The sequence below is a fragment of the Ornithorhynchus anatinus genome, chromosome 5 (assembly GCF_004115215.2).
Source record: "Ornithorhynchus anatinus isolate Pmale09 chromosome 5, mOrnAna1.pri.v4, whole genome shotgun sequence".
In the NCBI taxonomy this organism is placed as follows: Eukaryota; Metazoa; Chordata; class Mammalia; order Monotremata; family Ornithorhynchidae; genus Ornithorhynchus; species Ornithorhynchus anatinus.
Genome location: NC_041732.1, coordinates 14,073,870 through 14,086,384, shown reverse-complemented (window position 1 = coordinate 14,086,384; position 12,515 = coordinate 14,073,870). Strand labels below are relative to the sequence as shown.

General features: G+C 48.6%; 4 non-coding genes across 4 annotated transcripts; 3 read left to right on the top strand and 1 right to left on the bottom strand.

The window, feature by feature from the left end:
- The first annotated feature begins 188 nt into the window (after positions 1-188).
- On the top strand, positions 189-260 carry TRNAE-UUC. Its single transcript has one exon. It is a non-coding gene; the product is annotated as a tRNA-Glu (tRNA).
- Positions 261-4,811: 4,551 nt separating this feature from the next.
- Positions 4,812-4,883, top strand: TRNAP-UGG. Its single transcript has one exon. It is a non-coding gene; the product is annotated as a tRNA-Pro (tRNA).
- A 4,680-nt stretch (positions 4,884-9,563) lies between these two features.
- On the top strand, positions 9,564-9,636 carry TRNAK-CUU. The gene has a single exon. It is a non-coding gene; the product is annotated as a tRNA-Lys (tRNA).
- Positions 9,637-10,110: 474 nt separating this feature from the next.
- On the bottom strand, positions 10,111-10,182 carry TRNAG-UCC. The gene has a single exon. It is a non-coding gene; the product is annotated as a tRNA-Gly (tRNA).
- Positions 10,183-12,515: the final 2,333 nt, after the last annotated feature.

Sequence of the window (12,515 nt, the reverse complement as noted above, 5' to 3'; positions counted from 1 at the left end):
AGGGACTGTCCCCAACCTGATTAATCTTTATCTATCCCAGGGCTTAGAATAGTGCTTGATGCAGAGTACGCTCCTAACATGTACCATATTGTTATGATATTACAAAAAGTGACATTAATAGTAATGAAAGGAGCGACCCTGCGGTGAATGACGTGAGGGAGGAGGGTAGAGAAATGATGCTTTGTGTATCCCTGGTGGTCTAGTGGTTAGGATTCGGCGCTTTCACCGCCGCGGCCCGGGTTCGATTCCCGGTCAGGGAAGGTCACTTTTTTCAATTTTCCTTTGCTTTTACCCAAGCCCCAGGTGGAAGCGATGACTGGACCTGAACACTTCACATGTCTCCCTTCTCCCTTTCTTCCAGTTGGCCTTGTTTGAAATTGAGGGTAGCCGAGGCATCTGCGACAACCAGTCTGAGTAGTAAGTCGTTCTATATTCAGAGCGTAACGCGGGAGGCCGAAGGAGATGTGCACTCCTGTTTTTTTCAGAGCGATCTATCACTCCTCCAGCGAGCTTCTCCAGCGCTTCCAAGGATCTTTGAGCCTGCGAGGGGAGAAGGTTTGATGGAGAGCCGAAGAAGCATCTGGGAGTGATCGGTGTCCTCATCTTGATTTTCTGTTTCCAGCAATTCCCTGGCTCTGGTGACCCTGTGTGTGATGGGCGCACTGGTCGTGGTTCGTTTTTTGGCGGGATTTCTCCCGTTCCCTCAAGTGGTTAGAGTGAGCCGCATTCGCTTCAGAACATTACCAGAGACACGTTATCCCCAGAGGCGTTTCGCTTCTACAGGAGATTTCTGCATTGTTCCTCAGGTTGGCTCGTTGGTATATGTGTATGATTCTCGCTTAGGGTGTGAGCAGTTCTGCGTTCAAATATCGGATAATTCCTTGGATTTTTTTTCTGTTATTACTAATGATACCAGAACCTTAATCAATCCAGTGGTTACTGAAATATGGGGAATAAGGAGGTATTTCGAGGCAGAGGATAGCGGGAAAAGGGGAAATTATCACCAGCAGGGAAAGAGTACGAGAAGGAGCCACCAACACTCACACCGTCTACCCTTCTTCTCATTCTACACCAACAGTGTTCTGTGCTGTAAAGAACGAAATGATTTGTGAGGGCGCAGGCGAATTTCTGCCTGGGGCCCTGAGGCGTGTAAACCCGATCCCGGGATTGGTTTGGAATAGGCGTTGTCCTGAAATCTCAAGGCCGTGACCATAATTACCTCAGTTCCCCTCAATTTCAAAATTGGTCAACTGGGCAAAGGAGAGACGGGAAACATCTGAAGTGTTTAGGTCCAGTAACTGCTCACAGCTGGGACTTGGGTAAAAACAAGAGATGAATGTACAAATGAAACTTCTTTCACCAGGAATCGAAAGTCGGCCATTGCCGGGCGAGTGCTCACCTCTAACCACTAGACCAACGGAGAAGCCCATAGCTAATCTCCAGCGACAGCACTGAAATCCCTCGCTAGGGTGGTGCAAGCTGTTGGATTCGGGAAACCCGAGGTGACAGTCAGCCTACCTCTTGGAGCCCTACTTTCCCATCCTTCCCTGCAGTATCCTCAGAAGAGATCTCCTCCCTCCTCGCATAGTGCCACCCCCTCCGCCTGCGCCTCGGACCCCATTCCCTCTCACCTTCTTAAAACCATCGCCCCTGCCCTCCTCCCTTCCTTAACTTCTATTTTTAACCACTTAATCTCCAAGGGCTCCTTCCCCTCTGCCTTCAAACATGCCCACGTCTCCCCCAGCCTAAAAAAACCCGCTCTTGACCCCACTTCCCCCTCCAGTTATCGCCCTATCTCCCTACTACCCTTCCTTTCCAAAATCCTAGAACGAGTCGCCTACAATCGCTGCGTAGAATTCCTTAACTCCCATTCTCTCCTGGACCCCCTCCAATCTGGCTTCCGTTCCCTCCACTCTACCGAGATTGCTCTCTCTAAGGTCACCCATGAACTCCTTCTTGCCAAATCCAATGGCTCCTACTCCATTCTAATCCTCCTTGACCTCTCTGCTGCCTTTGACACTGTCGACCATCCCCTCCTCCTCCATACCTTATCTCACCTTGGCTTCACGGACTCCGTCCTCTCCTGGTTCTCCTCTTATCTCTCTGGCCGGTCATTCTCGGTCTCCTTCGCTGGAGCCTCCTCCCCCTCCCATCCTTTAACTGTTGGAGTTCCTCAAGGGTCAGTTCTTGGCCCTCTTCTGTTCTCCATTTACACTCACTCCCTCGGTGAACTCATTCGCTCTCACGGCTTTGACTACCATCTCTACGCAGATGACACGCAGATCTACATCTCCGCCCCTGTCCTCTCCCCCTCCCTTCGGGCTCGCATCTCCTCCTGCCTCCAGGATGTCTCCACCTGGATGTCGGCCCGCCACCTAAAACTCAACATGAGCGAGACCGAGCTCCTCATCTTCCCTCCCAAACCCGGTCCTCTCCCAGACTTCCCTATCACCGTGGATGGCACGACCATCCTTCCCGTCTCTCGGGCCCGCAATCTCGGTGTCATCCTTGACTCGTCTCTCTCGTTCACCCCACACATCCGATCCGTTACCGAGATCTGCCGGTTTCACCTTTACAATATCGCCAAGATCCGCCCTTTCCTCTCCAGCCAAACGGCTACCTTACTGCTACGGGCTCTCGTTATATCCCGGCTAGACTACTGTGTCGGCCTCCTCTCTGATCTCCCTTTCTCCTCTCTCGCCCCGCTCCAGTCTATTCTTCACTCCGCTGCCCGGCTCATCTTCCTGCAGAAACGATCTGGGCATGTCACTCCCCTTCTTAAACACCTGCAGTGGTTGCCTATCAACCTCCGCTCAAAACAAAAACTCCTCACTCTAGGCTTCGAGGCTCTCCATCACCTTGCCCCTTCCTACCTCTCCTCCCTTCTCTCTTTCTACCGCCCGCCCCGCATGCTCCGCTCCTCTGCCGCCCACCTCCTCGCCGTCCCTCGGTCTCGTCCATCCTGCCATCGACCCCCGGGCCACGTCCTCCCGCGGTCCCGGAACGCCCTCCCTCCTCTCCTCTGCCAAACCGATTCTCTTCCCCACTTCAAAACCCTACTTAAAACTCACCTCCTCCAAGAGGTCTTCCCAGACTGAGCTCCCCTTCTCCCTCTACTCCCTCTACCGCCCCCCTTCACCGCTCCGCAGCTTAACCCTCTTTTCCCCCCATCTCCCTCTGCTCCTCCCCTCTCCCTTCCCATCCGCTCAGCACTGTACTCGTCTGCTCAACTGTATATATTTTCGTTACCCTATTTATTTTGTTAATGAAATGTACATCGCCTTGATTCTATTTAGTTGCCATTGTTTTTACGAGATGTTCTTCCCCTCGACTCTATTTATCGCCATCGTTCTCGTCCGTCCGTCTCCCCCGATTAGACCGTAAGCCCGTCAAACGGCAGGGACTGTCTCTATCTGTTGCCGACTTGTTCATTCCAAGCGCTTAGTACAGTGCTCTGCACATAGTAAGCGCTCAATAAATACTATTGAATGAATGAATGAGTCACAAAGATTTTCACCCAACGATTCACCTATCGACAGCAAACCCCTCGCTCCGTTAGACACCTTTTCCCCTCCTCTTCCTGACGCTCCCAGTTCCATTCCTTTGTCCCATTTCTGAATATCTGGCGACAGGAAAAGGGAAATGAGAATCCAGAGGGTGAAATGCAGTGTGAATTGGGGTAGCCCCGTTCTGGTTAATTTGCAAGGGGTTTGTCTGAAATGCGAAAGCATGCAAGGCAATCTCATCGCGGGAGGTGGGCTTTCTGGTCTGTGAATTTCTAGGGGGTCCTGACTGCCTTGAGGTAAATCCAACCCGGAGGGAGGGGTACGATCCTTACGGAATCAAAACTCCAGCCCCGAACCAGTTGAGGAATGAAAGCAATGGATGAAAAATATTTAGTCTGTTCGGGCATTTCGGGCACCCAGTAACCAACTCGAATTAAGCAGTGCGGGGAGAAAAATGCCTTTCTTTCTACCACGGGTCGAAACAGTGGGGAGATGAGGGAGGATAGGGAGGAGTTCGGGGCGAAGGGCGGTAAAAGATGCTGGCCTGCTTGCTCTCAAGGTCTCCTCCTTAAATTTAAACTCCTCCTTAACCCATGTGGGTTAGGGCCTGTCTCCAACCTGATTAACTTGTATCTCTCCCAAGGTTAAGAACCGTGCTTCACACATTGTAAGCGCCTAACAAAAATTACATCATTATTATTCATGATACATAGTAATATCAGTAATAATATTAATGAAATGTTAGATACCACAGTGAACGGTGTGAGGTAGGGAGGTACAAAGAAGATGCGTTTGGATTCCTTGGTGGTCCAGGGTTTGGATTCAGAGCTTCCACGGCCGTGGCCTGCGTTTGATTCCCGGTTAGGGAAAATAAATTTTCACCTTTAGCCTTTGTTTATGCTCAAGCCCCAGATGGAAGCGATGAATGCACCTAAGCACTCAGAAGTCCTCCTTCTCCCTTTTGCTCAATTGTCCTGGTTTGAAACTGAGAGAATTCTCCAGCCCTTCCTGGGAATTTTGAGCCTGATGAAGGGACAGGATTTGATGGAGTGCCGAAGAATCTGGGAATCTGGGAAGAAACTAGGAAAGATTGGAGCCCTCGTCTTGATTTTCTGTTTCTAGAAATTTCCTAGCTCCGGTCAGCCTGTGTATGATGGGCACAGTTGTCGTGATTCGCTTTTTTGTGATTTCTCCTATTCCATTAAGTGGCTAGAGTTAGCCGGATTAGCTTCAGAAGATTACCAGGCATGCTATCCATGGAGACATTTCACCTCAGTGGGAGAATCTACAGAAACGTCGTAAGGTGGCTCGTTGGTCTAGGGGTATGATTCTCGCTTTGGGTGCGAGAGGTCCCGGGTTCAAATCCCGGACGAGCCCATTTTTATTTCCTTTTTTTTCCTGTGAGTAAACCCATTGATTTACTGAAAGGTGTGGCGGGAATAAAAATAAGAAAAGAGGATTTTCAGACAGAGGATAGAGGGAAAAGAGAAAACTGTGACCAGAAGGGAAAGACTGAGGAAGAAGCCCGGTCCGCCTACTGTCTGCCCTTCCTTACTCCCTACACAAATAGTGTTTTGGGCTATAAAGCGTGAAAGAATCGTGAGAGCGGAGGCGAAGTTCTGCATTTGACCTTGTGGGTTGGGAACCTGAGCCAGTGTCTTAGCTAATCAGACATGGGTGTTTCTCTCGAAATTCCAAAAGATATAATGATTCTTATTATAATACACTGTCACTGCTCAATAAATATCACCGATGGATTACTGACGTCTGCTTTGACACCAGCAGAATTGTAGGCGACTTCTTGGAGGTCGATGAGTAATTATTTATCCTTGATTTCCTACAGCGTTTCCACAAAGAACAACATGGAAACCTCAGAACACACTGCTTTTCGCTCCACTCTCCCAATGATTGCAATTTCACCTTTAATAATAGCAATGATAATAATAATGATGGCATTTATTAAGTGCTTCCTATGTGTCAGGCACTGTACTTAGCGCTGGGGTGGATAGAAAAGATGTAAAAATGAAGACCCCTCCTGGTCTCGGAATCAAAACCCCATCTAAATCGTGAGAGGTGGGAAAACTCAGCAATGCATTAATGAGGCTCTTGGCAATTGTTCGAATGTGGACAGGATCTGTGGACAGGGAGGGAATACCAAGGGTTGAGACATCTAAAAAAATCCTCCCTTGATCCCATAGTCCTCTCCAGTTATTGCCCCATCTTGCTCCTACCCTTCCTCTCCAAATTCCTGGAGCGAGTTGTCTACACTCGCTGCCTCGAATTCCTCTCCTTCAACTCTCTCCTGGAACCCCTCCAATCTGGCTTTCGCCCCCTCCACTCCACTGAAACCTCCCTCTCAAAGGTCACCGGTGACCTCCTTCTTGCCAAATTCAATGGCTCCTACTCCAACTTAATCCTTCTCGACCTCTCAACTGCCTTTAACAATGTGGACCACCCTCTTCTCCTCAATACTTTATCCAACCTTGTTTTCACTGACTCCTTCCTCTCTTGGCTCTCTTCTTATCTCTCTGGCCATTCTTTCTCAGTCTTCTTTGCGGGCTCTTCCTCCCACTCCCATCCCCTAATTGTAGGGGTCCCTCAAGATTCAGGTCTTGGTCCCTTTCTATTCTCCATCTACACTCACTCCCTTGGTGAACTTATTCGCTCCCACGGCTTCAACTATTATCTGTATGTGGATGACACCCACATGTATATCTCCTCCCCTGTTCTCTCTCCCTCCTTCCAGGCTCGCATCTCCTCCTGCCTGCAGGATATCTCTATTTGGATGTCCTCCCCCAAATTCAAACTCAACATGTCCAAGACAATGTTCCTTATCTTCCCTCTCAAACCTTGTCCTCTCCCTGACTTTCCCTTCACTGTGGATGGCACAACCATTCTTCCTGTCTCACAAGCCTGCAACCTTGGTGTCAACCTTATTCTCCATGCTCTCTCATTCATCCCACATATCCAATCCATCACCAAAGCCTGCCGGTCTCACCTTCACAACATCGCCAAGATCCACCTTTCCTCTCCATCCAAACTGCTACCACGTTGGTACAATCACTCATATTATCCCCACTGGGTTACTGCACCAGTCTCCTTTCTGACCTCTCAACATTCTGCCTCTCCCAGTCCAGTTCAGTCCATACTTCACTCCACTGCCCGGATTATCTTTCTACAAAAACGTTCAGGTCATGTCGCCCACTGCCCCCCTCCTCAAAAATCTCCAGGGATTGCCTATCAACCTCCGTATCAAATAAAAACTCCTCACTATTGGCTTCAAAGCTCTCCATCACATTGCCCCTTCTTACCTCATCTCCCTTCTCTCCTTCTACATCCCACCCCGTACACTCCGCTCCTCTGGTTCTAACCTTCTCACTGTGCCTCGATCTCTCCTGTCCCGCCATCGACCCCTGGCTCATGTCCTGCCTGTGGCCTGGAACGTCCTCCCTCCTCAAATCCACCAAATAATCACTCTTCTCCCTTCAGAGCCCTACTGAAGGCACTTCTCCAACAGGCCTTCCCAAACTAAGCGCCTTTTTCCTCAGCTCCCTTGCCCTTCCACGTCACCTCGACTTGCTCCCTTTGCTCTTCCCCTCAACTCCTTGCCTCACAGCACTTATGCTGTGTATACCTATAATTCTATTTATATTGATGCCTGTTTACTCGTTTTGATGTCTGTCTCCCCCCTCTGTACTGTAAACTCATTGTGGGCAGGGATTGTTTCTCTTTATTGCTGTATTGTACTTTCCAAGAGCTCAGTACAGTGCTCTGCACACAGTAATCCCTCAGTAAATATGATGGAATGAATGAATGAATGGGGTGTTGAGGTGATGAGCAGGATGGTGTGTCCAAAGTATCCAACAAATAAGTAAAAAAAACCACTTCATACTAGCATCCTTGGGCTTTCGGCTGCTGGGGAATGGCCCAAGTTGGAACCTTCAGAAAAAAAGAAAGGAATAAATTAAAAAAAAAATCAGAAGTGAAATTCAATCCCATCCTGCCAGGGGAGACTGCGACTTGAATACACCACTTTAGACATCTTGGCCATCCTGCCTCACTCTATGCTTTTTGGAAGTTCCTAAACTGCTGTTCTAGTGCAGTATAGAAAAGCCTCGATTAACCTGCCTTGCGTTAATGACCTTGGGAGGGAAACAAGCTCGCAGGGAAGAAGAGAAAAGGGGACAGTGATAAAACACCTTTTGTAACAACACCGTTTCCTCTCCACTGATGTCTGTGCCGTTACGGCCATCATGACCTTGTAGAAAGCATACGGGCCTGGGAGTCAGAAATCGTGGGTTTTAATCCCGGCTCTGCCACATGTCTGTGGTGTAACCTTGGATGAGTCACTTAACTTCTCTGTGGCTCAGTTACCTCATCTGTAAAATGGGAATCAAGATTGTGAGTCCCATGGAGGGGCAAGGACTGCATCCAACCTGATTAGCTTGTAGCTACCCCAGTGCTTAGATATGACTGAATGAATGTTTTGTGTAATAAGCCCTTAACAAATACCACAATTATTATTATTACGGCCATGGTTTAGGCTGGAGCAGGGGAAATTGAATGAACAGAAACTGTTTCCCTGCCTTTGGAAAAAGGATTTGCCGAGAGGTAAAAAACAACGCACTCCGAAGTCCGGAATCGAATCAGGAACCTTCAGATTTTCAACCTAACACTCCCCCAACAGATCGACCTATTTCGGTCAGCATAGACCCCCTCTTCAACAATGATACTCGCACTGTAGCATATTGAAACACTGAGACATTGTTTTTGAAAAGTTAAAAGAAGTACCCAGGAAGAGTCTGGAGCCGAGACCTTCTTGCAGACAAGATCAGAATCTTTATTAAAACTTTTTAGAGACGGAGAGAATGTGCATCCTTGCCCGTTCCCGGCTCCATTGTCCCTACAAAGGGAGGGGAATGGAGACAGAGGACCCTGCGTCTCTGCAAACGCTTTGGAAAAATCCTCCTGTTTCCAGTTACCACTGTAATGGAGAGATGGAGAGAATGTTTCTGAGAAATCAAAATCAGCCTCCATCCGGGGCCTCAACCCCCACAGTCCCTGCTGCTTCTTCTCTCCCGCAGCCCCCTCGGCTCCTCGGGGAGCAGAGCTGCGGATAAGACGGAGAGGAGACCGAGGGCCTAGAGGGTAGAAGCCGGGCCTGCCATTCATTCATTCAATAGTATTTATTGAGCGCTTACTTTGTGCAGAGCACTGTACTAAGCGCTTGGAATTTAGAATTCGGCAACAGATAGAGACAATCCCAGCCCAATAACGAGCTCAAAGTCAAAACAGGGGAGACAGCAAAGCAAAGCAGAACAAAACAAAACAAGCTGTCTGGCGCAGACATCATCAAGATAAATAGAATCACAGATATATGCACATCATTAACAAAGCAAATAGAGTAATAAATAATATCTACAAATATGCACAGTGCTGAGGGGAGGGGAAGGGGGAAGGGCAGAGGGAAAGAGGGGGCTCAGACTGGGACGGCCAGTGCCGGGGGATTAATTATTTATTCGTTTTTAAATGAAAGGAATGCCCGGCGCCCCCTCCCACCGGTCGGGGGGTTTGTTTTTTATTTGGGGCGGCAGTGAGGGCAGCTGTCCGGCTCCGTCCTGTCCGCTCCCGCAGCCCCGAGAGCGGCATGGGGGCGGCGGGGAGGGAAGCAGCAGCAGCAGCTCCCGGGACCGGCCGACCATCTGGGGTCCCCCCTGCCGCGGGGGTCAGCACCAGCTTCACCCGCACACCCTTGGATTTCGGAGGAAACCATGCTGGCTGCAGAGGCTGCAGAGGTCAGCCTGGATTCCTTCCTCCCCAGCTTCACAGAAAGTCTCTCTCCTCCCTCTTCCCCAGGTCTTCCCCTTGTCTCTCCGGATGGGGAGACTTCGTAATGACCTGCGGAATTCAGATTGTGCCGAAGGCATATAAGACCACTGCCTCTTATAACCTTTTGAAGGATTTCTGCTGAATGCTCTGCTATAACCAAAAATATTCCTCACAATAGTGGAACCAAAAACGGATTCCATTTGCTCACTAGCGTACGAAGCAGCATATGCCCGGCTAGCTCAGTCGGTAGAGCATGAGACTCTTAATCTCAGGGTCGTGGGTTCGAGCCCCACGTTGGGCGCTGGTATTTTTGCTTTCGTTTTTAGAGAGGCCTCTCTCGAAAGAGTTCATTCGAGTGCTAGCTAGATTCCCTTTGCTTCCCATCTCTTTTACGCTTCGGCCTCTTCAGCGATTTGAGCCAGCCCTTCCGACACGGAGTCTGTAGGCGGGAAAACTCCAGGGATGAAGGAGAGGATGGAGGAGGGGCGTACAGATGTACATGTACACAAGTACATATGTACACAAGTGAGACGTGAGACGGTGTGGGCTGATCTTGTCCTTTTGTAGCGACCCCAGTGCTTATCACATAGTAAAGGCTTAATAAATCATTGAATTAGTCCTGCTACAAAAGCTTATTACTAGCTTTTCCCAGTAGAGTATTCTGGTAAGTAGATGCGGGGGCGGGAGAGGGACCAGAAGCCTTGTTTACCTGACAACACCGATGTAAAGACCAGCAAAAGGACAGAGAGTGCTTACATAACCAAAATAAAATCTTTGCGTTGGCCGGGAATCGAACCCGGGTCAACTGCTTGGAAGGCAGCTATGCTAACCACTATACCACCAACGCAGGGATGGCACTACCTTCCTCTGCAGCCCAAACAAAGGTGGCTAGATAAAATGACTCTCACTTGGGAATGAGTGAAGAGTGAGTGAGTCACCCTTCCGCTGAGCATGCTCTCCAAAAACAGCCCTGGCTGGTTCAGATACTGGATGCACAGAACTGTCAAGGAACATGTTGCCTTGGTGATCGGTGGCTTCCAATTCAAAACTTTCATAGCAGCAGCCTTAAGCAGGGAGTTTCTTTTTTTTTAACTTTGTTTTTATTTCTCATATCTCCACAGTATTTGGCACATAAATACAATATTTATGTATTATTTCTTCCACTGCCATCACCCAGTAGCAAGAATAAATTGGAGCTTAATTGTCATCCTCAGCCTCAGCCATGTCTTCTGGCCTGGAAAACTTCAGGCAATAGCTGCAATAGTCTGAGGTTCCAAACTCCGAATTTGTGACTAATAGATGATAGAAATAATGTTACACACACACACACACACTTGTTTTAGCCTATCTCTCTGTGACCAAACTATAGACGCAGGCAAAGATGAGGGATTTTTATCAGATTAAATCTTCAAATTTAATCAGAGGCAGATCTTGGAGATTTCAGGCAGGATCGTGAGTGTCCAGAGTTGGCCATTAAGGAGTCACAAAACTCTCCTTATTAAGTTCCTTGGGCATTCGTCTGTCTCTGCTGTGCAAGAAGTGACTCAATTGGAACCTTCAAGAAAGAAGAAAAAATACGTCAGAGGTAGGATTTGAATCCACGCCTCCAGAGAAAATTGCAACCACAACACAGCTCCTTAGGCCACTTGGCCACAATAATTCAATTTGATTATGTTAATCGGTACTATAAAAAAGAATTATAATCATCGACACTTGCTAACATTCTCTGTAACATGGTTGAAGTAAGTAAATCAGGTAACTTCTCTGTGGTTCAATCCCCTCATCTGCAAAATGGGGATTAAAAATGTGAGCTTATGTGGGACATGGACTGTGTCCAATCGGATTAATTTGCAATCATTCATTCATTCAATCGTCTTTTTTGAGCACTCTACTAAGGGCTTGGGAGAACATAATAATACAATAATCAGGATCATTCCCCGCCCACAACGAGTTTACAGTCTAGAGTTGGGGAGACAGATATCAATACGAATAAATAAAATTACAGATATGTACATAAGTGCTATGGGGCCAGAAGCGGGGAAGAACAAAGGGAGCAAATCAGGGCAATGCAGAAGGGTATGGGAGATAAGGAAATGTGGGGCTAGTCTGGGAAGGCCTCTTGGAGGAGATGTGCCTTCAGTAAGGCTTTGAAGTGGGGGAGAGTAATAGTCTGGTGGATTTGAGGAGGGAGAGCATTCCAGGACAGAGGAAGAATGTGTGCCAGGGGTCGGCAGCAAGACAGGCAAGATGGAAGCACAGTGAGAAGGCTAGCACCAGAGGAGCAAAGTGTGCGGGGCTGGGTTGTAGAAGGAGAGAAGCGAAGTGAGGTAAGAGGTGGGGAGGTGATGGACTGCTTTAAAGCCAGTGGTGAGGAATTTTTGTTTGTTACGGAGGTGGTTAGGCAACTACTGGAGAATTCTACTGCAAGTTTCTGTAAAAAGATAATCAGGGCAGCAAAGTGAAGTTTGGACTGGAATGCGGAGAGACAGGAGATTGGGAGGTAAGCAAGGAGGCAGATACAGTAATCTAGGAGGGCTAGGATGAGTGATTTTATTAATGTGGTAGCAGTTTGGATGGAGAGGAAAGGGTGGCTTTTATCAATGTCATGAAGGTGAGACCAACAGGATTTAGTGAAGGATTGAAGTCCCACTCCACCCCAACCCCAACCTCAGCCCCAGCTCCAGCCCCAGCTGCAGATCTAGATTCAACCCCATCTCAACCTCAAACCCATCACCAGTCCCAGCTTCAGTCCCAGGTTCAGCTCCTGTCCCTTCCCAGTCCCAATCCCATCCCCAGCCCCAGTCTCTACCTTATTTCCTGCCTCAGTCCCAACTCTAGCTTCAGCCAAAACTCTACTTTCATAGCAAATCCAGCCTCAGCTCTAGATCCAGCCTAAACTCCAGCTGCCAAAGCTCCGAGCTCCCATCACTGGTCAGAGAAGAGGTGCTACAGCTCCCATCTCTAGTTAGAATAGAAACTCTGAAGCTCCCACTTCAGGTCAAAGTAGAGGCCCCAGATCTCCCACCCCTTGTCAGAGCAGAGCCCCCAGAGCTATTGTTACTGTTCAGAGTAGAGGTGCAAGAGCTAACATCCATGATCAGAGCAGAAGCTCCAGAGTTAACAGCACTGGTCAGAACAGAGGCTCCAAAACTCCCATCTCTGGTCAAAACAGAGACTTCA